This window comes from Vombatus ursinus, unplaced genomic scaffold, assembly GCF_900497805.2.
Source record: "Vombatus ursinus unplaced genomic scaffold, bare-nosed wombat genome assembly UNPS02014774.1, whole genome shotgun sequence".
Taxonomy (NCBI): domain Eukaryota; kingdom Metazoa; phylum Chordata; class Mammalia; order Diprotodontia; family Vombatidae; genus Vombatus; species Vombatus ursinus.
In genome coordinates this window covers 1,513,572-1,540,415 of record NW_020954552.1, presented here as the reverse complement: position 1 = coordinate 1,540,415, position 26,844 = coordinate 1,513,572, and the positions used below count along the sequence as shown (strand labels likewise).

The 26,844-nt window shown below is 37.9% G+C and overlaps 1 long non-coding RNA gene across 4 annotated transcripts in view; it reads right to left on the bottom strand.

Moving 5' to 3' along the window:
- Positions 1–26,844, bottom strand: part of LOC114044675 — a 50,233-nt gene that overhangs the window by 1,913 nt on the left and 21,476 nt on the right. The window contains exons 2-5 of one of the 4 annotated variants that reach the window (XR_003569273.1): positions 23,572–23,644; positions 17,909–17,984; positions 12,039–12,171; positions 11,445–11,858 (exon numbers count right to left, since the gene is read on the bottom strand). This is a non-coding gene — a long non-coding RNA (uncharacterized LOC114044675). Of the gene's footprint in view, positions 1–11,444; positions 11,859–12,038; positions 12,196–17,908; positions 17,985–23,571; positions 23,645–26,844 lie in introns of those variants that run through there. The other 3 variants (XR_003569271.1, XR_003569274.1, XR_003569272.1) reach the window with 3 other exon arrangements.

Here is a 26,844-nt window from a genome sequence, read left to right as displayed (position 1 = left end):
ACTTTCCAAAAGGAGACCTCCCAAAATGATGCCTTCTATTCTCTCAAGAATGGTGTGGCTCCAACCTTTTATAAGAGGTGTTCATGTTACTTTTTTTCAGCTTTTCTGAATGCTCAATAAGCAAACTGTCTAAAGTGATTTAAAGAGAAGATGGAAACTTTTACAGGCAAGGGGGCTGCGACAAGCGCTACTACAAGTTTATTTTGTCCAAACTGACCCTGTCAAAATATAATTTATTGCTTTTTTAAAATGAGACCAAAATAACATTTGAAAAGTCTAAAAAGGAACAGGGAAAAAAGAGAATTTCTAGAGTTATTATTCATCTATGATGACTAAATACAGTTGACATTTTTCCGAGCAGAGGTTTCGAGAGATCCTTGCTATTTATAGAAAGACGATTTGAGCATTACTCTGTCTGAAGATTTAATTCAGTGCAATGCTTTTTTGGTCTTAGTCACAACCAGTATCATCTTATTATCACCTCATAGCTCCCACTAAATTCTGTGGGAATTAGTAAGTATCAAAAAGAAAAATGTGGTCCTATCTATTTAAAACTATCCTGCAATATACCAATATTTTTAAAAGACACAGTCTTTTTGGTGTGGGTATTCCCACCAGCAACACAGATCTCAGCAACTTCTTAATAGATGATTTTCATGAGTTGTTACAAGCAAAAAACTTTGTCATCTGGCATCTGGCTTTCTATTTGACTGGATCTCTCTCTCTGTCTCTCTCTCTCTCTCTCTCTCACACACACACACACACACACAGACACACACACACAATCACTGAGCTCAAACATGAAGTCTTTCCAATGAAAGGGAGACCCTTCAAGGCCCACACTTTACAAGCCCAGCCTCTGAGAACTCAGAGTTACTTCCACACCACATCAAGGCATCATAGCCGGATTCTAGTGGAGAACATTGCCCAGTAATTGTTATTATTTTCCTATAAGTGGTCAGAAATAAACATTGTCTGAGATTTTTTGATTTTTGTGCTTGACCTGATCATTTACTTTTACATATTTTTAACTCTGACATGTAATATTTTGCTTAACCTTACTTTTAATTTAGTGGTCAATTCCATTTTCTATTTCCCGTGAGCTAGGACTGCCTCAAGAACTACCTCAAAAACTACCTGGTTAAAAACAGGACAATTTACTTCTTTTTTAGCATGATGCAGAAACATTTCTACCCAAATTAGAGGAATTATTAGATAAGTAGAATGATCATTAAATTGGAAGAATAATAATCACTCAGGCAGTACCTAAGAATTTACAAAGTACATTCTTCACAGCTCTCATCAGTAGATAGTACCCCCATTGTTACACCCATTTTACAGCAGAGAAAACTGAGTTTCTGAGTGGTTGTATTTAGTCTGTGTCTAAAGTAGGATTCCAATTCAGGGTGTGTGTGTGTGTGTGTGTGTGTGTGTGTATGTGTGTGTGTGTGCACACGCATGCGTGCCCATGTGTGAGAGGCGTGTGGTTAACTTCAAGCCTAACCCTCTTTCTACAATACCAGGCTTGCTGAAGTTCACTGTGACAAGCAGAAGGAAATTTCTGGGTTCAAATTCTGGCTCAGACACTTATTAGCTGTATGAAGCTGGGTCCACTCTCAACTCTGAGCATTTCTTATCTGAGTTTTCTTATCCAAAGAAGGGACAACAATATTTGTGTTGCCTTCCTCACAGGGTTGGCATGATGAAAGTATTTGCTAAAGTATAAAGCATGATATGGTTGTCACTGTGCTCCTTCATTCAACAAGATTCTACAAGAATTCAATCCAATCCAACATTCAACAAGAAGAAAAGCAGAGATTTTCTGATTGGAAAGTGCATTAACCTAAATTAGGGGGCATTTATTCTGACACAAGTGTCCATCTAGAGTCAGATTTTTATCTTATGGGCTCTAAGGATATGTACTCACACTTACACACTCATTTAAGTCATATCCTCTCCTGTAGCAAAACTCAGATATGTACACATCTCCCAACAAAAGCAAAAGGAAATTGCCTAAAAGAGGACATAGGTGAAATACCAACTGCAGACATGCAAACAGCCTTCTGGGGAAATATGTAATGGAAACCAACCTCTTCAGATTTCTCATGAAACATGTCTAATGTTTGTGATTTGGTATCCCTTATAACTAAATAAAAGGCCCCAGTGAAAAACTGTGAATTTGGGGATGTCAGATTTGTGAATTACTCTAGTATATGTGAGGGCTATAAATAAGTGAATAGATTATTCTCACCCATATTTGTCATTTTACACTATTAAAGGATTCACCATGGCCAATTTTGATTTAAGCAACAAAAGGGGACATATTAGCTGTACTATATACTTCATTCGGCTATTTCAGGATTCAACATACAAGGAATAAAAAAAGTACTTTCTCTGAGGAATGCTGAAAAATAACACCAGTAGTGAAATAAACAGTATGTCTGGGCAATCCATGCTTTTGGCTTAGAACAATTCAAAATAGGATGTGAGTAATGAAGAGGAAATTTTTGTATACATATATTGTGTGTGTATGTCTAACTGTAGTCTTGTTAGACATATGCTGGCTAGGCGGGTTTGGTGATGCTGAAGATTATTTATTTCTCACATAATGCAAATGACAGTTGGTAAAGCTGCTCTGTTATTACTGCTGGAGAAATAAGGAAGAAAGTCATTCTGAAACAGCCTTTTAAAACAAGGCATTTGGCTAACAGAACCTTCAGATGATGACAAGGGTTAATTGATGACTGAATTTGCCAGGATAAAAAGATAGATTCAAGAAATAGCAGTTCTATTGGGGCCCAACATTGACTCAGGCTGATTGGTCCTACAGATACACAGTGAAAAACTAAGCAAGCAATTATCCCAAGATTGAGCTTATATTCACTGATTGAGGTGATTCAGATTACACCAGTAAAAACAAACAAACAAAAACCCCTTCCTTTTTCCTTAATAGATTTTTTTTGCCTGAATTATTCAAAAAAAAAAAAAACAAAACACTATCTCAGTTCTCCTCTCCCCTTTCCTTAGGTAGTCAAAGCCAATGTGATAAAATCAAATCAACAGGCATTTATTAAGTACCTACTATGTGCCCCACATTATGCTAAGAACAGGGGATGCAAAGAAAAGGCAAAAAGGAACTCATCATGGAGGGAACAACCTGCAAACAACCATGCACATGCAGCATAAATCGGGGGCAACCTCAGAAAAAAAGACAGTAGCATTAAGGGGAGGTGGATAAATTGCTCAACTGTAGAGTCTCATTCTACTAATCTGGAGTCGTAAAGATCAATTAGATAAGATCAAGATTACTTTTAGTTATTAGGTGATAGTGGATACATACACATGTATCTCTCTTCCCTTTCTTGGTATACACTCATATTATATTATTATATATAATTGGTGTCTTGACCTCTGTACCCACTCTTATCTCATCATTTCCCATCTGGCTATTCTCCTGGACTTCATCACTGTCTCCAGAGAGTCCTCTTCCAGTGAGATCACCCCAGCTGTCCGGGAATCCCCTGCCCCCGGGCCATTCCCTCCCTTTCATCCAGATCCTCCATTTATGGAGGGCACTCCCAACCAGCTGCCAGACTTCTCTGGCCCCAAACACTGCCCGCACTAGCCCTTCCCCCTTCAGGGCATCCTTCCTTTCCCCTCTTCTCCCAATGGTTTTCAACTTTTTTTCTGTATTATCCTCTCAAATTGTGAGTTCCTTGAAAGCAGGGACTGTCTTTCACCTTTCCTTGTATCCCTAGTGTTTACCATAGTAGCTGCTACATAGTAGGTGCTTAATAAATTTTTATCAAATTTATTTGTTATTTATGTAGAAGGCTCATCAGAAAATGCAACAAATTGTTTAGGTCTTGGCAAGAAGGAAGTGAAAAGAGTTAATTTTTTTTTTTTTTTTGCTATTTTTGCTTTAAAAAAAAACTATGTTACATAAATGCATTTAGACGTTTGGAAGGGGGAAGCGTATTTAGCAAGACTCCACATCTATCTCATGGTGTTGTGTGACTCAAAGGGAAGCAGAATAGACATTGCTAGCCTCTCCCCTCCCCAATTACTGCCAGGAAGGGGAGCAGGAAGTTGGGGCTGGCAGCCACTCTGCTCTCTTTAGAGAGAGGGGGTATCAAGCTAGTAGTATCTGTGTTTACTCCGTTTAATATTGTTGTTCTAGAGCATATGATGAGCTTCAGTCTAACTTCTGCTCATCAATAATGACACAATCTCAGCCATTATTAAGGAGAAAAGGGACTCCAAGCTCTACATCCAAGGCTTGACCCTTTTCCCACCAAAATACCAGTTCCACAAGGAAAACACATAGCAAAGAGCAAAGAAACCCATTTTCCCAAATCTCAGCAAAACATCAGAGAAAGGTATATATAGAAGAATATATCCCAGACAATACAGAGTGGAAGAGCTCTCCCAAAGGGAACAAGATAACTCATCTCAACCAAAAGGGAGAGTTCTAGACCTCACCTGGGGCTAGAGACAAGATGGAGACTGCTAGCTCCTCTCTCGGCTTCCCAGAGCCTTTTCCTTCAGCAACCTGAGAGGAGTAGGTCTCTTCTATCTTCCCCCTCAAAGTTGGAAGCCAGAAGCACCCAAAGCAACTTACTGCTTAAGGAACCTTGAATTATACTTGAAGCTTGGAAGAGTCCCAAAGAGGACTGGTGATGGTTGGAGCTCTCTCCACTCTCACCAACTCATCCTACCCCTCAATGAAGGGCAAGGCATTCATCTCCACCAATAAGGAGAGAGTCCTATACCAATGGGCTTTGGAACAGAGGTTATATACCCTAAAAATTTGTTAGAAATTAAATCTCCATTAAAGTCCTGTTGGTGCTTCATCATGGAGGGAAGTTAATGTTGGGTTATTCATAGCTATGTCAGGGGAGTACAAACTCTGACAAGTCCTACACCAAGCTGAATGCCTTCAATTATGGGCCTTGTGCACCGTCAAAGCTGAGTCTCTCCTCACTTCTCACCTAGATTATTGTAATAGCTCCTTAATTAGTCACCCTGTCTCAAGACTCTCCCGCCTCCAATCCATCCTTCATAGAACTGCCCAAGTGATTTTTCTAAAGGGTAGGACGGGCCCATGTCACTCTCCTATTCAGTGAACTCCAATAGCTCCCTGTTATCTCCAAGATCAGACATAAATTCCTCTGTTTTACATTTAAAGCTCTCCACTACTGGATCCTTCTTACCTTTCCAGCCTTATCATGCATTACTCCTCTTCATTCACTTTATAGTCCAGTCACTCTGACTTTACTGCTCCTCATGTATGGCATTCCATTTCCTGTCTCCATGTTGTTGTATTGCCTGTCCCTACGCCTGGAATGTTCTCTCTCTCCCTCCTTCCCTCCCCCTCTCTCTCTCTCTCTGTCTCTCTCTCTCCTTCCAACCCTTAAATTTCTTAGCTTCCTTCAAAGCTCAGCTCAGGTGCCACCTTCTACATGAAACCTCTCCTTAATCCTTCAACTATTAAGGCCCTCCCTCCAAAATTGTCTCTTTTTTGTATATATTTTGTATTGACCTATGTCTGCCTTGTCTGATATCTGCCCCAAATCTTGTATCCCCTCCCTATGATATATGTTCCTTAACAACAGAGACTGTTTCACTCCTTTGTATCCCCTCCTAGAAACAGTTCTTGAAACACAGTAGGCGCTTAATAAATACTTGTTGATTGAGTGAGCAACTCCTCACCAGAACCTAAGCTGCTAGTGACGGATTCAATTTTTTGTGGGGGGCTTTTTATGGGGGTATTTTCATCCACAGAAAACCACTAAGACTGTCTTTTAAGGTGTGGAAGGGTTGGGATCCCTCGCTGATAGAAAGATTTACCATAATAACAAAATAAGGATCTTTTGAAGTAATCAAGAATCCAAAAACAGTATGTTATTCATTACTAAACCAGAGGATAGTGTACTCAAGGTCCTTTAGTGCCCATTAGTGTCCATGGACAAGCTAGCACCTTTCCGATAGCTTTCTTCCTCCCTTTTCGGGTCCTGACTTCTCCAGACCAATAACCCAGGTTCAAGCTGTCGCTTGTAGCAGTAGCAGCAGTAATTGGTACAGGGATAGTATCTGCGGCAGCAACATAGGGATTAGAGACTGCACCAAAACCAGCAGAAGTGCAGCTAGGAGAACATTTGAAATATTCTCTCAGCTTAGATTCTTAAAATCTAGCCACTGCTCAGACTCTTATAATCTAGCCAATAGCCTGCTAATGTTCAGACTCCTTAAGAGTCTGCCCAACATGACAGATGTTCTAATAAACCTTGTCTTTGGTTGAAAGAAGGCTTGGGTTGAATTCTTTTGGGCAGGGCCTGTGTATTGTGATATTGGGGTCCCAGCACCCCTGAACCTCTAAACCTCATCATTTTGGTGGCCTGTACAGGGAAACTGCCTAATCCCAAGTTCTACTCCAGCCAAGACTGTATGGTATTTAAGCCTCTCCCCCCCACCCCCTTTCTTGCTCTGCAGTTGGGGTCGCTCTCCAAGCACCAAGGCTTGGAGGTACTTTTCAAGCAGACAGTTACAAGGTGGTCTCGAGCTTAGCCTGATGCTCTCAGGCTCTCAGTCCATCAGTTCAGTTTGAGGCCATGGTCCTGGGTACACCTTCCGCAGCATACAGGACAAGGATGAACACCCTATCCAGAAGTGTATGCCCAATTCTATCAGTTCTCTCAGCGCTAGAGAATTGGGGAAAACTGCAGTTACTCTTTGGTTCCTTGAGGCTTACTTACTCCCTTCCTTCTACGCCCCTGAATTCTTCTTCATGGAGGTTACAGGGGAAAGTTAGAACAGCTAAAAGTATCTTGGCAGATTCTGGAGGTTTTGTGATTGATCATTAAGGAGTTTAGAACTCCTCCTTACAACCCTGGTCACTCCTTTTTCCCACTCCCTTCCCTTGAGTCAAGAGGGTATCTGTTAACCCCTCTCATAGGAGAAGAGAGTTTCACCCTTTACCCCTCACCTTTGATTTCACCCTCCCCCACCTGGGAAAGGAAGGAGTGGGGAGGGGCAGCAGCTACAGACTGGGCCCCACTGGCAATGGCCTTGGGCTCTGGGGCAACCTTTGCCTGGAAGCATTACCCAGGTTCAAAACATCCTGCTCAAGGTAAAGAAGCTGGCCTCCGAACTTGGGTAAGCACGCTCTTTTAAAGTTGTAGTTTTAACTGTTAACGATGAGATGCTGATTCTCTGTGTAAAGTAATTTGAAACTGCATTTAACAAAACTGAAGTTAAGTGATTGGTAATGGGTTTGTTTCAAGTTTCAAATTGGTGAATTTTTTGTATCAGTTATGTCAAGCAACTTTTCATAATTTGGTTACTGCTAAAATAATTTGGCTATTGTTGGTCATTGTTTTAATATGCAAACTTTCCAAAAAGCTTGTTTGGTTTTTGTCCTGCTAAGAATTTACAATCATATAGGAATAATCTGTAACAATTGGCTTTTTATACCAGGACAAATTTAAATCTGAGATGTAAATCTTAAAAAAGTTTTTCCTAAACTGTGACTAGTGAAACTTGCTGTTTGAGGTAGAAAGTTCATAGGATTTTATTTTGAGTTGTCTGATGGATCATAATAATCCATTGATAATCAATGATTCACCATGTCTGAGAGAAATGCCACAAGCTACTCAAGAGAATGTGATACTGGTGGGGAGTCAACATCGGGAAAAGCTGAGAGGACAATTTTAGCCTCAGTCTAAGATGGGATCCTCCTGGCTCAGTTTCCCCATTATGTTCCTTTGAAAAGGAATGTTACCCACCTGGCTATTCCTGAGTCTGGCTATGAGGTGGATTTGATACTGCATGGTTGGAAAACTGAATTATCTTAATCCAAACAGAGCTAAGGATGTTTTATCTTGTCATATCTGGGCCCTGCAGTCTTTTCTGTCAGATTTGTGTCTTCCAAACTACAGGCCATTCACCTACAGTTGGTAGCAAACAGCAGGTACCAGCCAATGTCCCCCCATCGTTCCTTGGATGCAGCCTGTGCTTGGTTCCAATCAACCTCCTCTTTGGGACCCTCTCGAGACAGGGACAGCTCTATGCCCCTTGCCAGCAGGAAGTAATTTCAGAAGCTAAGACCTTCGCCCCTTACCCCAAAAGAGTTTGGGTCCCATTTGTTTGAGGGAGAAATGATGAGGATGGGAGCAAGACCCCAAAAAGGAGAAAAGGAAAAAGAAAGTCCAAGGACTTCCCCATATGGACCAATCTCTGGCTGTTGCCTGAGGCTATAATCCCATCAACTGGCCTTTCTTTGTGGATACACCCAATCTCCCAATTCTCAGTTACCCTTAACCTAGCTCTCCATTGTCTTATCTCCCAATGGCCCCTGGCCACTTCCCACCCTTAATCCTACCTAGGCTCCATTCTCCCTTAGCCACCCCTGGAGTTCTATTACCTCAAAGACTACTTGGCCACTGCTAGATCCCTCCCATAGTCTTTCTGTATATAAAGTCCATCATGTCTCTATTAAGGGGCTTAGATTCTTAAAATCTAGCCACTGCTCAGACTCTTATAATCTAGCCAATAGCTTGCTAATGTTCAGACTCCTTAAGAGTCTGCCCAATATGACAGACGTTCTAATAAACCTTATCTCTCGCTGAAAAAAAAAAAAAAGAAAAGAAAAGAAATATTCTCTCAAAGGGCACCCATAGTGCCAATTTTAATTATTGACAAGCATTCCAACTGATCTTAAGATGATTTTTTTTTTAAACTTTAAAATCATGGAAAGAGCCCTCAACTAAGAATCAAGGGATCTGAATTGTCATCCCAGTTCTTCTAATAACTAGTTACGTAAGTGACTTCTGGACCTTGTTTCCTCATCTGTAAAATGAGGATATTGGATTAGGTGACCTCTAAGTCCCCTTCCAATCCAACATCTCTGATTCAGCAATCTCTCAGAGACTCAATTTCCTCATCTATAAAAATGAGAATGGTAGGCTAGATTATTTTTAACATTCCTTACCAATATCCATACTCTATGATTAGGGGGAGTGTGATATACTGTCAAAAGCCTTGTAGGCTCAGAGTTAGAAGGCCTGGGTTCAAGTACCACCTCATATAATTGATTATGATGACAATAATAGCTAGCATTTACATAGTGACATTATGTTTGCAAAGCATTTTATAAATATCATCTATTTTATCCTCACAATGACCCTGGGAGGTACAGACTATTATTGTCCCCATTTTGCAGATGAAGAAACTGAGACTCTGAACACTTAAGTAACTTGCCCAAGGTCACACAGCTAGTAAGTGTCTGAGGAAGGATTTGAATTCAGGTCATTCTGACTTCAACATCAGTGCTCTGTGAAGCCAGCTGCACGACCCTGAGAAAGTTACTTGCTTCATTGTTGTTGTTTTTTTCACTTGTAAAGCAAGGATAAAAATATTTGTTTTACCTATTTCATAGCATTTTCTAAATCTTAAAGCACTATGTAAATGTGAGTTCTGAGATGATAATGATAATATGATAATCATTGATTTATAATCTCAGTCCCACTATATTAGAAGAAAGTTAAAATTTAAAAATTGTCATGCTTTTTAGGACACAGAGAAATGAATGACATGACTTTGCACTGCAGGCTTGTACTTTTTAAAATATAGACCAAAAGGGCAACTTGCTCAAAATGCCTAAGTTTGAGCACAACAAAAATAATATAGAAAAGGAGCTCATAAATTTCTGCCCAAGGGGAAAATTATTGTTGTTGTTATGTTGCATAATATATTTAATAATAACAGAACACTTCAAGATTTACAGCACACTCTACATGCATTGTTTTATTATTAAGATAGAAAAGAAATCTATTTACCAATTTGTCTCATATAGATATGTGTTCATGCTCACAAGAAATCTTATAAAGGTAAGATAATGGCAAATGACTTCCCATTCTTCAGGTAATAAATATGATTCTTGAGCTTTTCTGAAGAAAATGGATGGGAGCAAACTAGCAAAGGTCCATGAAATGGGAAATCTCCACATAATTCCACTTACACAATTCTATGAAAAACAGAATAGAAGTGTTTCATTGTTCTACAAGTAAAAAACAAAAACAAAAAAAACAAGCAAGTATGTAAAAGTCATATAGGAAAATTGTCTGCTTCCCACCCCATCTGACTTCCTACCGTTACATAATGAAGGTTATTAACTAAACTTCAAGTGATGGTTTCTACCATGGTCTTCTCCAATTTTTCTTCATAAAATGTTTTTTCTAATCAAACTCATTTCAGCCTAACTGTGGTTGTGTGATTGCATTAGAGCTTTCTTTAAAGAATATAATTTGTCACTGGAACCCAATCATTGGATCTTCCATTCAATTGTGGTAGTGATGGAAGGGATCTTAAAAGACATCATATCCAACTCCTTCATTTCACAGTTTCAAAACCTAAAGCACAGAGAAGTGAAATAACTTGCCCAGGGTCACAATGCTAGTAAATATTTGAGGTAGGTTAGAATCCAGATCTTCCTGACTCAAATTTGGCACCCTATCTACCATGTTGGCTTTCAAACTTTAGCTACCTTATCTTCGTCTGACCAGTACCCATCCTCAAGGATTTCCCCTGCTCTCCAACTCTTCCAATCCCAGTGATGAAAATAACCCATTATCATGGAGAACTACCTGGACATAAAGATCTTTATGGAAGATAAGCAGTTTCTTAGAGTTTCCCTGGCATACAGATACAGCAAGTGAATAAGGTGAATGAATATAATATTTAGGGCATTAAAAAAATGACCCTTTAGTATCACTAATCCCAGAAAAGTCAAACCTAACATTTATTTTGTGTTTGGTTCTCCTGAAATACATTTTTGTCTAGGAAACAACAACCACTTTCCTTGCCCAATAACAACAGCAAAAATCTACAGGGAAATAGGAAAATTTGAGGAAGCCCAATTCTATTTTTCTTACCTTCATCTCACATACCAGGTCCTAACACTCAAGACAAGTATGACATATAAGAGTAAGTAGGCTCATTAGTTACAACATCTCACTAGACCTTTTAAACCAAAGACCCTACCTCTGAAGGTTATGGGGCAGCAGAGATATATAGCCTCCTACAATATCTGCAACAGCTCCAAGTTAACTGTCAGTATTTTTTTAATCCTCTTAGTTATTTTAATGCATTTTTTTGTGTGTGGAATGTGGTTTGCCAACAATCTCCAGTTATTACTTTACATAGTAAATTCACTTTTAGGGGCTTCTGTCCCTAGAAAAGAGACATTATTCTGATTACATTTTGTGTGGGAAATGAATTTGTTTACAGGTTTGCTACAGATTCATTTCTTTTTAATTCTCTTCTTTTGGGTACTTTCATAAACCGTCAAAGAATAGAGACAATTTTTGTAATAAAATCCTGCTAAGCCAAGCTCTCACAGTAACAAACCCCTTGGCAGGGGGCCTGTCAATGGCACATTTCCAGGACCTCAGTCTGAACTGCAGCCAGAGGCTCGACATAAGAATGGACCCAAGATGGCTTGTCACCTTTCACCTTTGACCCTTCCCCCAGCTGCCTCATGCTTTGTGAACTTGAAATCTTGTGAGAGAATGCTGAGCCGTCCTGTTTACAAACAGCCTATTTATTCCTCAGGAACAGCTTGGCAGGACATATCCAGGTCACCTGACCCTGCGTTGTCACAGAAACCATGAGCTTCAGACTCTTCCTGTAGTTAAGCCAAAACGGCAGCATTTTTGACTGGTTGAAACTGGTGCTGAATTGTGAAGTCATTCTCACTAAGCGAATTCACTTTTGGGCTTCCGGCACACTCCACCAAAGTCAAGGCGTGAAACACAACAACTGTCATACTTGAACCATAGGATTTGGGAGTCATGCACTGACTGGAAGAAAACAACATGTGTCAATTTAACTGCCATTTTATAATTTCAACAGCTGCACTGTTTGTTTAGACCTTGCTAAGTTTACATCTACACAAACCAAATTCATGTACTTTTCTTTAGCTGTCTCCAAACTGTATGTAACCTTTGTTTTAGTGTGATTTTTAAGTGTCAGCCACTTACTTGATGAAATTCCTTGCTTCATCCCTTTTTCTCCAACCTTTGTGACCCACCATCTCCGGGGCTGTTGGCTTGTTCATTATTGGTGACATTTTGTAGGAAAGAGTCATCTGAAATCATTAGTGGATACATGACTCTAAGAAAAAAAATATATGGAAGCCTGAATGTAGAAGGTAAATTAGGAGTTAGTCATTCATGTAACAAAAGGTTTTGCAACTTTATAAATAATAACATATCTGAGTTTCTTTTGTAAGCCTTCAATACTTTAAAATAGGATTTGATTACCAAAACTCCAAGCACAACCCAACTTTCTGAATATTTGTTGTGTAAAGCAAGGGATGCCTTTAGTGAGCTTTCTTGGTTAGGAAAAATCCATCATGGTGTCTCATGTCCTGTTGTTCAATGAATAAAAAATGAAGTTGTTGTTTTTCATGTGTTCGTGGTACCTTGGAATCGAAATGCACAAATGTTAACTGAGGAATCTTGAATTTGAGAAAAAGATTTCCCTATTTTGAACCAAGAAGATAATTTGTCAAATGTAAAAGTAAAATACATGTTATTTGATAAAAACATATGTTTGTGATAGAAATTGAGTATTTTTTCTTATCTTGCTCAGATCTTATCTATTATGACATGGAAATATTAGACTTTATTCAGTAGGCAAGAGGGAGCCATTGAGGGCTGTGGGCAAAGAGACTTTATCAGATCTGTGATCTTAAAAACTGGTCTGCATTAGAAGGGTAAAATGACTAGAATTGGGATGATCAGTAAGGAAACTATTGTAATAGGTAGGAAAAAAGAAGGACCTGAACCAGGATAGGAATGAAGAATGGGTATGGAGAGGATGATTAAGAGGGACTTCATGAATAACTGGATAAGGCATTTATTGAATTTATTTCTTATAAAAATATGTAGTTTTAAGACTTTTTTTCTAACAGTATTATGTAATTTTTTTTTAGAGCAGGTAGATAGGAGTGTCGCTTGTATGCGACCATACAGCTAACATGTATTTTGTCTATTCTTTATTATCTTAGTAGTTTCATGCTATGTATGTACCATAACCAACTTATTGCCTATGAGAAACATGTAAGATAATGTCTTTACAGTCATTGTTACAAGTTTATAATGTATTTTTCTATCTTGTTTTATATGTATGTTATATAACATTCAAAGAGAATTTTTTCCTGTTTAAGAAAAGGATACAAAATGCAAAACCCACAATTTTGATAACTAAAAATTGCCAATTGTTTTGTAGTACTTCATTATATTGAGAGTGTTGTCTTTCTTGGGCTTTTAGCTAGCTACTGAATGAATACATTAGACACATTCGGGTATTAGTTGGGATTTTACATAGCTTGCATTTTAATTCTTTGGTTCTTTGCTGTTTCTATTAACCCATAGTATTATTTTAATAAATGTTATAATACTAACCTAAAAAAAATAACTGGATCAGGGAGGAGAATTCATGAATGAATTTCAAATCTGGCTAAAACCATTGAAAGATACAAGAAAGTCAAGAGGCTTGAGGATGAAGATGATGATTTCAATTTTGGATATGTTGAGTTTAAGGTTTTGGCAGGACCTCCAAGTGAAAATGTCCAGAATAGGTTTAGAAATGTAGATGTGGAGTTCAGGGAGAAGTTAGGGCTAGAAATTTAGATTTGGAAGCTATACATACAGAGATGAAGCTGTGGGAATAGAGGGGTCCTGCAAAGCAGATAGCACAGAAACAAAAAGACTAAGAACAAAACCCTCCAAAAAGGCCACATTTAGAGGAGGAAAAGTGAAAAAAAAGGGATGGGTGGAAAAGACAGAAGGAGCAAGAGAGATGAGAGAAGGACCCAGAGAATGCAGAATCATAGAAACCAAGGGAAGAAAGAATCTTTCAACTAGAGAGGAGTGGAAGTTAATAATGTTAAATGCAAGACGAGATCTAGGGGATGATTACTATGAAAGACTGCAAGATTTATTAACTACCAAGATATTGGATGACCTCATAGATGCAGCTGTTGGAAATCCAAATCCAAACCCTTTGTGTGTATATACAGAGTTAATTCCCAAATGTTGCTACCTGTTCAAATAAAAGCAAAATTGGAAATTGTCAGTATTTGACTTACTCAATGGGTAAATGAAATAATGTAGGTAAAGTGCTTTGTAACTTACAAAGATATATATCACACATATATAAACATATGTATGTATGTATGTGTCATCATTTTTTAGTCATGTCTGACTCTTCATGACCCTCTTTGGGGTTTTCTTGGAAAAGATACTGAAGTAGTCTGCCATTTCCTTCTCCAGCTCATTTTTTACAGATGAGGAAACTGAGGTGAACAAGGTTAAGTGACTTGCTCAGGGTCACACAGCTAGTAAGTATCTGAGGCTGGATTTCAACTCAGATTTTCCTGACTCCAGGCCTGGTGCTTTATCCACTGCACCAACTAGCTGCCCTTGTATATATGTATATGTGTATGTCATTGTTATCACTTAGAGGGCCACTTCTGTAAAAGAATTATTAAACCTGCTGGATTCTTCAGAGTCTGACCCTACTTGGAAGCCTTCCAATGAAGAATACATATACAGCATGTCCCAAAAATCTTTGTGACATTTTAAGCTTTAATAGTTTGAAACCATACTAAGACTTCTGGAACAATCTAAATAGCTTGCGCTATAGATTTCAGTGTCTTGAACTACTTGCAATTACAAGATTTCTTCTCAAAGTTCTTTTGATTGCCTATGTCATCCTATTCTGATTGCCAATGTCTCTTTCCTATGATGAATTCCTAAAACTGAAAATTCCTTTGAAGTTATTGAATTGATAATACAAATAATATAAAGAGATCATCTCAGCATTAAGTCTGACTCTGACTCAAGAAAGAGTTGTGATTTGAATAGATTTGCACCCCAAACCTAAGACAAAAACCCAGCCCAGAAATAAAGAATTTTTTCCTCCCTTAAAAGAAGATTGGAGAAAAAGAAGGGGGAAAAAAGCACAAATGGTTACAATTGGGAAGGAATACAACAAAAGAATGTATTGCAACCACTCATTTGAGATGATAGCAAATGGTCATGGGAACACTAACATGGGCAAACCCCTGCTCTAGGGTGGCTGCTAACATGGAGTAAGTCACCAGGAAATGACAAAATGATGCTGAACTCCCTGTTCGGAAGATAAGGTAAGCTGATTTGCACATTAATAGTATGGAGAAATTGTTTTAGGATGATTTCTATAAAAATATGATGTTAGTAGTTCTGTGAGAGAGAGAGAGAAAGACAGAGAGTGAGAGACAGAGAGAGAGAAACATTAAGCCTATAAATACAAGCTTACTATGTGTCAAGCACTGTGCTAAATGCTAGGAATGTAAATGCAAGCAAAAAAAATGAAAAAAGTCTCTTTTAAAGGAATCTGTGTTTAGAATATGAAATACTATATAAAAGAGAAAATGTGAGATAAGATTTGTGGAAACGATGGGTCTTTGAGTCTCTGGAAGTTCAAGAATATGAACTACTTACTGGGGTTTGTACGATAGTTCTCATAGGTTACAACACAGGGCTGTTGTGGGGCTCAAAGAAGATAATGTACCTAAAGTGCTTTGCAAAAGTTAAAGTGTTGTGTAAATGCCAGCTATTGTCATTATTGTTGTTATCAATTTAACATAAATAATTTAAATGCCATGAAAGGAACTAACTATGGAAATATACATTAGCCTATTTTTATCTTGGAGAGAAATGAGACAACCATTCATATCATCCACAAACTCGCCATTAGTTTCCACAGTGATCATATTCAGAAGAAATTTGTTCATCATTCAAATAGTAATTATATATATGAAGTGCTAATAGTCTGCCACTAACTAGCTCTGTAACTTTAGACAAATCTTAACCTCCCTGTACCTCAGTTTTCCCAGTCTGTCAAATTAAGGATTTAGACTAAATGATTTCTAAGATTTCTTATTCTAAAATTCCATGATTCTACTTCACATTATTTCCAAGAGAATATTTCAGGAGAATATCTTGAAATATCTTTGTTGCTGAAAAGTAACAAAGAATCATTACTTAAAATCTAAAGTAGCCTAAGAAACAATCATTAAATCATTGATGTGTGGTCTAATCCAGTGGTGTCAAACTCAAATAGAAATGAGGACCACCAATCCATACATAAGGATCCTTGATGGCCACGTTCAAATGTAACATTATCTATATTTTGTTGTATTTGTTTTTATTTTGTCAAATATTTCCCAGTACCATTTTAATCTGGAAGGGGTGACCCTATTATTGCTAGACACAGGCAGCCAGGGCCACGTGCCTGAAATTTCTAGTCTGATCTAGTGACCCCACTGCCATCGTTGTTCTGTTTGTAACTTGTCACATGAAAACTTCATGTTATTTTTTAATGTATTTTTGATGCTGAATTCAAAATGCAAACAGAATGTCTCTATCATTCACCATAACTGAGTGACATGTAAATTTTCTTTTAAAACTATTCAGTATGAGATGGTAATAAAGTGTGGTTTGACTGAGGACAGGCTAGGGTGAGATATAGTGAGAAGTCATTAGGTGGCTTATTCTTTGCACGCAGTGTGAAGTCCCAGCTGAAGTGTTATGTGGCAGGGCAGGCTAAGACATGTTCACGAGTGTTCAATCATGTAGTAAAACTCTCAGTATGTAACAGCTGTTCTGTCAATTGTGTGTAGGGTGTCATTTTGATAAACATCGTTATTGTTTCTAATCCTGTTTTCTCAAGTGCCTCTTATTCTGTATATGTTGGTATTTGCTACTGAAATTCTCAATATGACTCATAAGTGTGTCGATTATTCAAAGTAGCTATTGTTAGGTATGCAGGAAAATAACTTTTAAATCTCAGAGACAAAACTTTACTAATTGAGAAAGCATGTGAATGTATTTTGGTTGCAAACTAGATGATGAGGATAAGGCTTGGATCCCTCACTAATGATATATCACTGTGTTTAACTACTAAATGGCAGGATACAGAGATCTTGTCACATGATTTGAAGAAAAGAAAAAGACCATTTCACAGATTACTACTTTTGCCTAAAAAAAAAAATCAAGAGGATTCCCTCAAATTCTAAACATACCAAACAGTATGATACCAAAACCACCAGAAACATAGAATTGAATGAAGCTGAGCCTGAAAATTCAGATTCTACCAATGATGTTCAATGACAAGGTAAGAGAAGAGCAAGGTGGCATTTCCCCATTTGAAGTAAACTTTCTGTCTCTAGGTCTTCATTTAACAACTCAAGTAGACCTAAATGACCTTGTTTGTGATTTTATCCAAAAATTAAACTAAACTTTTTGCTTCTAAAAGGATGGAATATCCTGTAAGAGGGCAACAAAATATGTTCAAAACATGAAATTTCTTTTGAGACACATTTCCATGAAAAGTGCTCTTGGCATTTCCATGGGGATTTGAAAATGTTCCCTCTACTACCAGGATTACAACATAGGGATAAGTAATATGATTTCTTTGGTAGTGGGGGCTCCCAGAGAGGAACTTTCTCAACAAATGCAGGTCAGCATTTTCTGCACCTTTTCTGAAATTTATAATCTTAAGAGAATTGTTCAGAGCACTGAAGGGTTAAGCAACTTGTCCAGGGCCACATAGCCAGGATGTATGAGAGACAGAATTTGAACTAAGGCTTTCCTTATACTGAGACTGGCTCTATATCAACTCCATCATTTTGTCTCTCAACATTGCTTGGATGTATCAAATATTGATGTTTTAGTTGTGAATGGTGCAGCAGAGGCAGAAAAAAATGAGTACATTAAATAATACTGGCCTCAGAGGGAAAAAATTATTCTGGGAAGAAGAATGTGCCAATCATTCATAAGGCCTGAAATTTTTTTCTTACCACCACTGAGCATTCAACTTGATCTATTGAAATATTTTGTCAGGATGAAGAATCAAAATGATGATGATTTCTTTACCTGAAAAATAAATTTCCAAGAATCAGTAAGGCTAAAGTCAAAGAGGAATTATAAAGAAAGTGATAAAAGATAAACACTTTGAGGAAGAGTTGAATTAAGTTGACAGAACTATATAGATATCATTTTTAAAAGTGACCAAAAACTTTTAGGGGGAAGACTATAATGCAGAAATTTATCAAGAAATTACTCAAGATCTTCATAAAGCCTAAAAGATTATGGTCTATAATTAGTCATTCAAGATCCATTTCTTAATTCATATTTGCACTTCTTCCTAGAAAACCTACGTCCAATCAGTGATGAGAACAAGGAATACTTCCATCAAGATATCAACGTAGTGGGAAATGTATGGATGATGTATTGGAGTGGGGAAAGACAAGGTAGGGAGATCAATTAGAAAGCAATAGTCCAGGAGAATGTTGATAGTGGTAGCACAGTGGGTAAAAAGAAAGGGGAAGAGTGAGAGGTTTAGGTAGAAACTTTGGAGGTAGAAATGACAGGCTTTGACAACTGATTGGCTACATGGGGTGAATACCAGTAACTTTGTGAAAAACACAGAGATTGTGAACCTGGGAGATTGAAAGGGTAGTGGTGCCCTCAACAGAAACAAGAAAGTTTGGAAATGTATGTGTTTAGGGAGAAAGATAATGATTTCTAATTTGGTATATCTTTCATTTGGGATACCAGTAAGACATTCAGTTCAGCAAGTCCAACAGGCAGGACCAGAGTTCAGGGCTGGATATAAATTGATAATGATCTTTTCCCCTACATGATCCCCTCTTCCAAACTTCCCCATCTCTGTTGAAGGTCCCACTATCCTGGTGTCCCAGATCTGTAACCTAGGCATTATGCTCAACTTCTCACTCCCTCTTTCTCCACATATCCAATCAGATGCCAAATCTTACTGTTTCTGATTTCACAACCAACTCCAGTGCCTTCCTATTGCCTCTAGAATAAAACAATCTCCTTTGTTTTGCTTTGAAAGCCCTATATAACCTGGCCTCAACCTACCTTTCACGCCTATTGGACATTACTGCCACTGCTGCACTCTTTGATCTGATCAAACTAGCTTTCTCTCTGTTTCTCGCCCACAAACATTTCATCTTCCATCTCCGGGTCTTGGAACTGGCCGTTATACCGAATGCTTGGAACGCACTCTCTCCTTATCTACCAGTCATAGAGTTCATCTCTTCCTTTACGATGCAGCTTAGGCACAATCTTCTGCATTAAACGTTTCCCAAACGCCCACAACTGCTAGTTCCCTCCCTCTGAAACTCCCTCATATTCATCTACTGTACTGAATCTGAATCTCTGGGGTATAGTCTATGAATGGTTTGTATACGCCCTTCTCCTATTGCCTCCCACTGTGGTTGTTCAGGAGCCTGAGACCTCGGCTGTGTGCACCGAGCTCACAAGGGGCCAAGGGCTAGGGTCAAGTGTCCCTCTCCAGAGCTTAGCTACTCAAACTATCCTATGTCAGGAAACTCGAGACCCCCTTTATTCCGTTAAATGAATACAATAACAAGCAATGCCAGAGCCTTCCAAACTTCCCACTTGGGGTAAAGTTCCAGTTGCCCTGACCTGGTTTCATCTCTGATTCATATTGAGCATTTCCCCATATCTTTTTTCAGAAGAACTATTGTCTAACCATACCTACCCAGCCTGTATTTTTTGTGCAGTTGACATTTTTAATCCAAGTTCAGGACTTTATGTTTATATTTATTCAATTTCACCTTATTAGATTTGGACTCAACTTTCTAGCCTATAAGATAAATTGGAAGGAAAAAAAAGGAGGGGGCAGAAAAGGAATGGGGAGAAAGATTGAGTTATCGCTTCTACCCTCATTACATCTACCTAGAAAAGATAGAACAAAATCTTCAGGATATGTCTATATGTGGCAAATATCTCATAGAAACAAATGATATCAGAGTGTCAAGATGCCCAACAGATGACTTTTGATAGGGAGAAGTTCCTTCTGACGGGTGCTGCCTTTCCACTTTAGGATAAAAGAAGTTAGGCAACTCACTCTTTGGTATTTTTGCACCAGGCCCTCTCTCTTTTTCTTAACTTCTCCCACCCCCTTAATGACATTCTTACTCCAGAATCAATTCAATTCTTCTTAAGCATCTAATATTTTCAAGGCACTATGCTAGGAGCTTGGGATACAAAGAGAAAAATGAAACAATACTTCTCCTTAAGGGCCTTAGATTCTACAGGGGAAAATATAATGCATATACAGTAGAGTGAAGTAAAGGTATTTTGTAGAGAGAGAGAACATTAAAAACTAAGGAAAGGGATATATACAAAAATAGTCATAGCAAAATTCTTTGTTATACCAAAAAATAGGAGGAGAAAAGGGAGCTAGAGAAGTGATGCCAAAAAAAAGAAAGAAAGAAAAGGGCATCAATGAAGTTTTTCAAAATAAGAAGGGAGCAGAAGAAAAATCAAAGGGAGATACAGATCAATGGAATGGTTTTGGAACTAATATATTATTTATATACTTTTTTTCTTAAAACAGTTCTGTGTAAGAGAATTGTGGTTACACTTAGAGTCTTCTTTTTTATTCTTTATATATGAAAATGCTCATTTTTTTGATGTTTTTCAAGTTCAAAATAACAATTTTTTAATAAAAATTAAAATTCTCATCATTTGGGGATTAGTAGAACAAGTTATGGTATATGATGGTGATGGAATATGATTGTACTACAAGAAATGACAAGCGGGATGGTTTCAGAAAAGCCTGGGAAGATTTATATGGACTGATGCAAAGTGAAGTGAGCAGAACCAGGAGAACATTGTATGCAGTAATGGCAATATTTTACAATGATCAACTGTGATAGATTTAGCTGTTCTGATCAGATTCAGTTGTTTTTTCAGTCATGTCTGACTCTTTATGACCCCTTTTGGGGGTTTTCTTGGCAAAGCTACTGGAGTGGTTTGTCATTTCCTCCTCCAGTTCATTTTACAGATGAGGAAACTGAGGCAAACAGGGTTAAGTTACTTGCCCAGGGGCACACAGCTAGTAAATGCCTGAGACCAGATTTGAATTCAGAAAAATGAGTCTACCTGACTTCTGTCCCAGTACCCTATCCGCTATACCACCTAGCTGCTGACCCTAAATAGACTAGAGACCAGAGAGAAGACTTGATGATCATATGATCCTAGATCTGGAACTGGAGGGAACTTCTGAAGCAATCTAGTTCACCTCCCTCATTTGAAAATGGAGGAAACGGGCCCAGGGAAGCTAAGTGACTGCCCAAGTCTCCCACTCTATAAATAATGCTTTGTCCACTGCATGATGCTGCCTCCTTATCATTGGCAGAATATCAGTGGTCTGCCCCTAGGAAGTGGTAGGCCAGGAATGACTTCAAAGGAGGAAGGCGGACAAATGGACAGAACAGTTATATTGATGGAGCCATTGGAAGTAGTGGGTTCCTATGTTAGATTTAGCTTCACATATTGGGGCTGTGGGTATATCCATAACAATTAATTAAAAGATAATTCCTCAAGCTAATTTTCAGGGAAGTTTGTAGTCAAGAGAAAGCAAATGATAGCAAAGTGAATTGTTTCATTGAAGAAGAATATAGTAAAGACCATATTTTTGGAATGTTATTACAATTAATGCAATTATCATGTTTTGTTGCTATTAAAGGTTCCCATAATAAAGGGTAATTGGGCAATTTGCCTGGTGCACTGAAAAATAATATGTACTCTTTGCCCTTATCCATGGGAAAAGAGGGGACAATAGTGACCTACTGGCCCTAGAAATTTAGTTTTGTGGCCTGATCTTAGGGAAATGTAACCATTCTGTTCTGGTACTTCAATCTTGAGGCAGCTAGGTGGCACAATGGACAGAATTCTGTGTCTGCAGTCAGGAAGACTCATCTTCCTAAGTTCAAATTTAACCTCAGATACTTACTAGCTGTCTGACCCTGGGAAAGTCATTTTAACCCTGTTTGCCTCAGTTTCCTCATTTGTAAAAATAAGCTAGAGAAGGAAATGGCAAACCACTCCAGTATCTTTGCCAATAAAACCATAAATGGGGTCACAAAGAGTCAGACATGCTGACATGACTAAACTAAAAAAAAAAAAAGTTCAATTTTGCCTGTCCCAATAGGCATTTGTTAGTTTACACACAGGCACAATATGACTGTTATTATGTATAATATGCCTCATCATGGCATAGAGAAAAGATAACCCTGGATTTTCAAAAGATCACAGGCTCCCACAGTTTCTACCAAGCTGCAAAGGCATCAGGTATTAGCTCATGACGGGCTCACATCATTGTCAGAGCTGAGGAGGGAAGGGAGATGCAACATGTACATTAATAAGTAAGTAAAAAGCATATACAAAGTAAATCTTGGAGGAAAAGAGAGTGTTAACATTAACAACTGTGAGTAAGGAAGATGAAAGGCCTTAAACCATTACATCTAAACATAATTCAATATAGTAAGTCAGAGAGGAGACATGACATTAAGAGATTCAAAGCCAACTTTGGAATCAGTGAGACTGGGGTTTAGTTCATATATCTAACACATGCTCATAGGATCAAAAATCTAGAACTTTAAAGCCTTTGGAGGCCACAGAGTCTAATTTTACAGATGTGGAAAATGAGGCATAGAGATGTTGAGGGACTTACCCAGAATCACCCAACTAGGCAGTGCTGAGGGGAGATTTGAACCTGGGTCTTCCTGACTTCAGGTACAGTAACCGATCCACTACACTATATTGTAAATGAACTGTCATGTGCAAGTCACTTAATCTCTTAGTGTGCTAGGCAACTCCCTAAGAATGAACACTGCAGATGAATTATCAGCCTGCATCAGTGGAGGGAGGTTCTACAATAGAATCTCTCCATTCTAGTAATGGAGGTCTAGATCCCCTCCCCCCAAAAAATTTAATATATAGTGCTACTGCATTTTATTTCATCACCTTCATTTAAATGAAATTTCTCATGTTCTACTCGGACTTCAAACAATGAATGACTGATTCTTACCAGAATTTCTCTTTTTCACCATTCATTACTCTTTAACCATTCTGTAAATAAGGTAGTCCTTCCCCAGAATTAAACAAAACAAAATCTCATCATATCCCCTCACCACTCCTAGAAAACAGGTAAAGAAATTGGGACACTCTAGGTCCTCAAGTGCTGCCCTTTGACTGAATCCAAACTTCACAGAACAAATCCCCTTAATAAAACACTTTTTGTTCCGTAAAACTTGGACTCAGTAAAAAGGCGTGCACCCAAGGTCCTAGAGGGCCACAGGTGGCCTCGAGGCCATAGGTTCTCCACCCCTAGACTAAGGCAATGCATGTTGTGTGCTATCAACAGTGGGGCAATCTAGTGCAGGGATATATTATTAGCTTATTTTGTATGTCAAGCAAGAGAGCTGAGGCTATGTGATTTCTCCAGTTGCCCAACTTTTACACTGTGTCTATACAGGCAGGATGAACTAGACACTCGAGGGGATAATCCAGATAATCCTTGCAAAAAGAACTGAGGAAGTGCAGTTTGACCTGAATTGACTTGTTTGTCTATATTATAGATACTTTGTTAATCTATTTGTTTATCTATAATAATTGAACTCACCAGATTGCTTGTTTCTCTACTTCATCTTGCCAGTGTAGACACTGCCCCTGTGGTTTTCATTAGAAAAATGAACCTAGAAGGGCACACATAAATACATATATAAGCAATGAATTAAGAAATTAACACTTAGGCATGTGAGATTTGTTGAATGATCTTTCAGAAATGCAAAGCTGTCCTGTCTATTAGGAACTTGAAGGAGGATTAAGTCAACAGTTAGAGTATAGATTACACATCCCTTTTGGCAGATTTAATTTATTCTACATATCTGCAACACACTTATCTAGAAAGAGAAATACCAGGAAACTCTTCCTTATCCCTTTCCTCATAAATTTCATGCCACCTCCGTGAAGTCTACCCCCTTTTCTCAACTGTCTTTCCAATATACATTTTTGCAGAGAAGCTAACAAGCCATTCATTCTCTCTCCCACAGTAGAGGGAAGCTTTTTCCACTATTCACTTAGTCCAATCAATATAAATGGCAACCACAGTCCAGTTTTTGTCCTGAAGTATGCGTCCTTTAAATTTGCCTCCATTTTTCTTCTCCTTCACAACCAAATCCTATGACTAGTTCTTTTCACAGGACCACAGAAAAATGCTGTTGTTGTTGAGTCATTTCAATCGTGTCCAACTCTTTGTGACCCTATTTGGGATTTTCTTGGCAAAGATACTGAAGTGGTTTCCAGTTTCCTTCTCCAGCTCATTTTTCAGAAGAGGAAACTGAGGCAAACAGGGTTAGATGACTTGCCCAGGGTCACACAGCTAGTAAGTGTCTGAGGCCAGATTTGAACTCAGGAAGATATCTTCCTGACCCCAGGCCCAACACTCTATCTACTGTGTCACCGAGCTATCCCTGGAAAATATACAGAGCAAAAAAACAAAAAAAAAAACAAAAACCCAATTGTGCACCCTAAGATGCTGGCTTCAAAGCAGTGAAGACACACACACACACACACACATATCACTTTAAGTTTTGTTTTATAAATGTTACCTAATTTTATCTTCACAACAACCCTGGGAGATAGGAGCTATTATATTTGGTGGATGATGAACCTTAGGCAGACAGAGGTTATGTGACTTGCCTAGAGTCATGTAACTAGTAATCATCTAAAGCTGGATTTGAACTCAGTTCTAGCATTAGACTAGGTACTGGGGATACAAAGATGAAAATTAAGCAGTCCCTGCCTTCAAAAAGCTTATATTCTATAGGGGAAACTGTATTTATACCTGTGTATACACACATACATTCACACATACATATTATACACCCTATATTATCTTTACATACATACATACATATGGGATGTGTGTATGATCTGTTACCTTATTTAGTATGCCTGACAAGGCTCTAAGTGATGCCTCCAACTCACTTATGACTTTGATTGCCCAACTTTTAATCTGTGTCTACACAGGCATAATAGAATAGAATAAACCCTTGAGGCTATTATCCAGCTAATTCTTGCAAAAAAAAAAAACTGAGGAAAAGGAGATTTGACCTGAATTGCACAAATTGTACACATATGTTTTTAAATACACATATTTTATGCACATATATTTTTATATGTTATGATAAAAATTACTCATAGGATTTGGAAGAAGAAGAAAATAGAGAGAAATTTTAAAGTGTGCATGCAAAAAATTGTTGGCTATTTATGTTAATCAGAATATACCAAATGTAGCTAACTATTCATTCTTACTCTTCTTTCACGGTGTGACTTTTATTGCCATTTGCTATAGTCGTCTCTTTTTTATCTGAACTAAACAAATTGTATATGGATATATATATATATATATTTACTAAAGATACATACAGAAGTGACCAGTTCATATATGAATGTATATACACATGAATGCACACAAATATATCTATTCTGAGTGTACAATAATCATATGATGTCAAGACCCACCAAATGGCCAGCCTATAAATAGTATTAGGAGGCCCAGTTTGAGGTCTATGGTCATCCCAGAGAACCAAAGTTACAAAAACTTTAAAGTAATATCTTTATTTATAAATGTATTTATCCTTTGGCCACTGCTCAAATCAAGTTTCTAATTCCCTAATTCCAATTATACCAGGGCAGCTTATATTGTCATAAACATCTTTGGGGGATTAAACCTTTAATCACAATTTTTAAATGAATGTAATAGTTGATAATATATATTCATTGCCTAATCAGGAATAAAAATTATAATCCCATAAAAGCTGTTTAATAACAATTTGAACTACTGAGCACATAATTAAGGGTGTTAGGGGATTAGAAATGAGATTTCAAGGTGGCCAAGGGGTAAATTCAAGGACTTTAGATACTTTTTTAAAGGGGGGGGTGGGGTGAGAGGAAGAGAGAATACTGGAACAAAGTATCAAAGCTTCTAGAAGGTGCCTATATTTGTGTTTGTATAATTACGCCTAGTGTATAGGCAGTTATAATTAAATTAACAGTGTGGCTTGTGCTTAGTAGAATCTTTTGTTTAAATATACCTCTTTTTTCAGATGATGAAACTCATTAATAAACAATTTAAGGTCTATTTATGATTATGTTTTGATTTATAGAAGCAAACCAAAGACCTAAGTAAAACTGCTCTGGGATGCTAAAATGCTAATTATTCTACTTTCTAATGTGCTATGAGAGGGAAAAAGTACAATGACCCAATTTTGTGGTCCTCACATAGGCAGCCCTCTCATTACATTGATATATTTTACCTTCAAGGGATCATGGAATTAGTTTTTCTTTGCCATATGCTTCCAAGTTGCTTTTTTAGTAGAAAGACCCCACAATAGCTCTGGCAGAGAGGAGTGACCCTACATTTTCTGTGCATTAAGCAATCCAGTGAAGGAACCATTTTCACTAACATAGTCAGTGAATTGGGAGCCAAATTCCCAAATTTTTAATATTACAGTATTAAGCACCCATTATTTCTCTTTTGCTTGAATGGATAAGATAGAAGCAATTTCAATAGTGTGCAAAAAAAAAAATCTGCCGCTTATTGCCAGGGTAGGTTATATGTGAAAAATTCCTATTAAAGCAAATGGAAACTAAATGTGTTTGAAAGCAGAATTTACCCCCTGGGTTGAATTTCACATACAGAAGAATTAGAGATTCGGCCAACAGAGACCTTACCTATTAAAGACTGTTAGAATGCTCAGCATTTTTCAGATGAGGACATCATGACCTTACTGGGCAGTCTGTATTCAATGAAAAGTCTAGTTCGTTTCAAAGGACTACATCAGAATGGCAAGATCTACACCACCCCCAACCTCCATTCCCATAACTAACT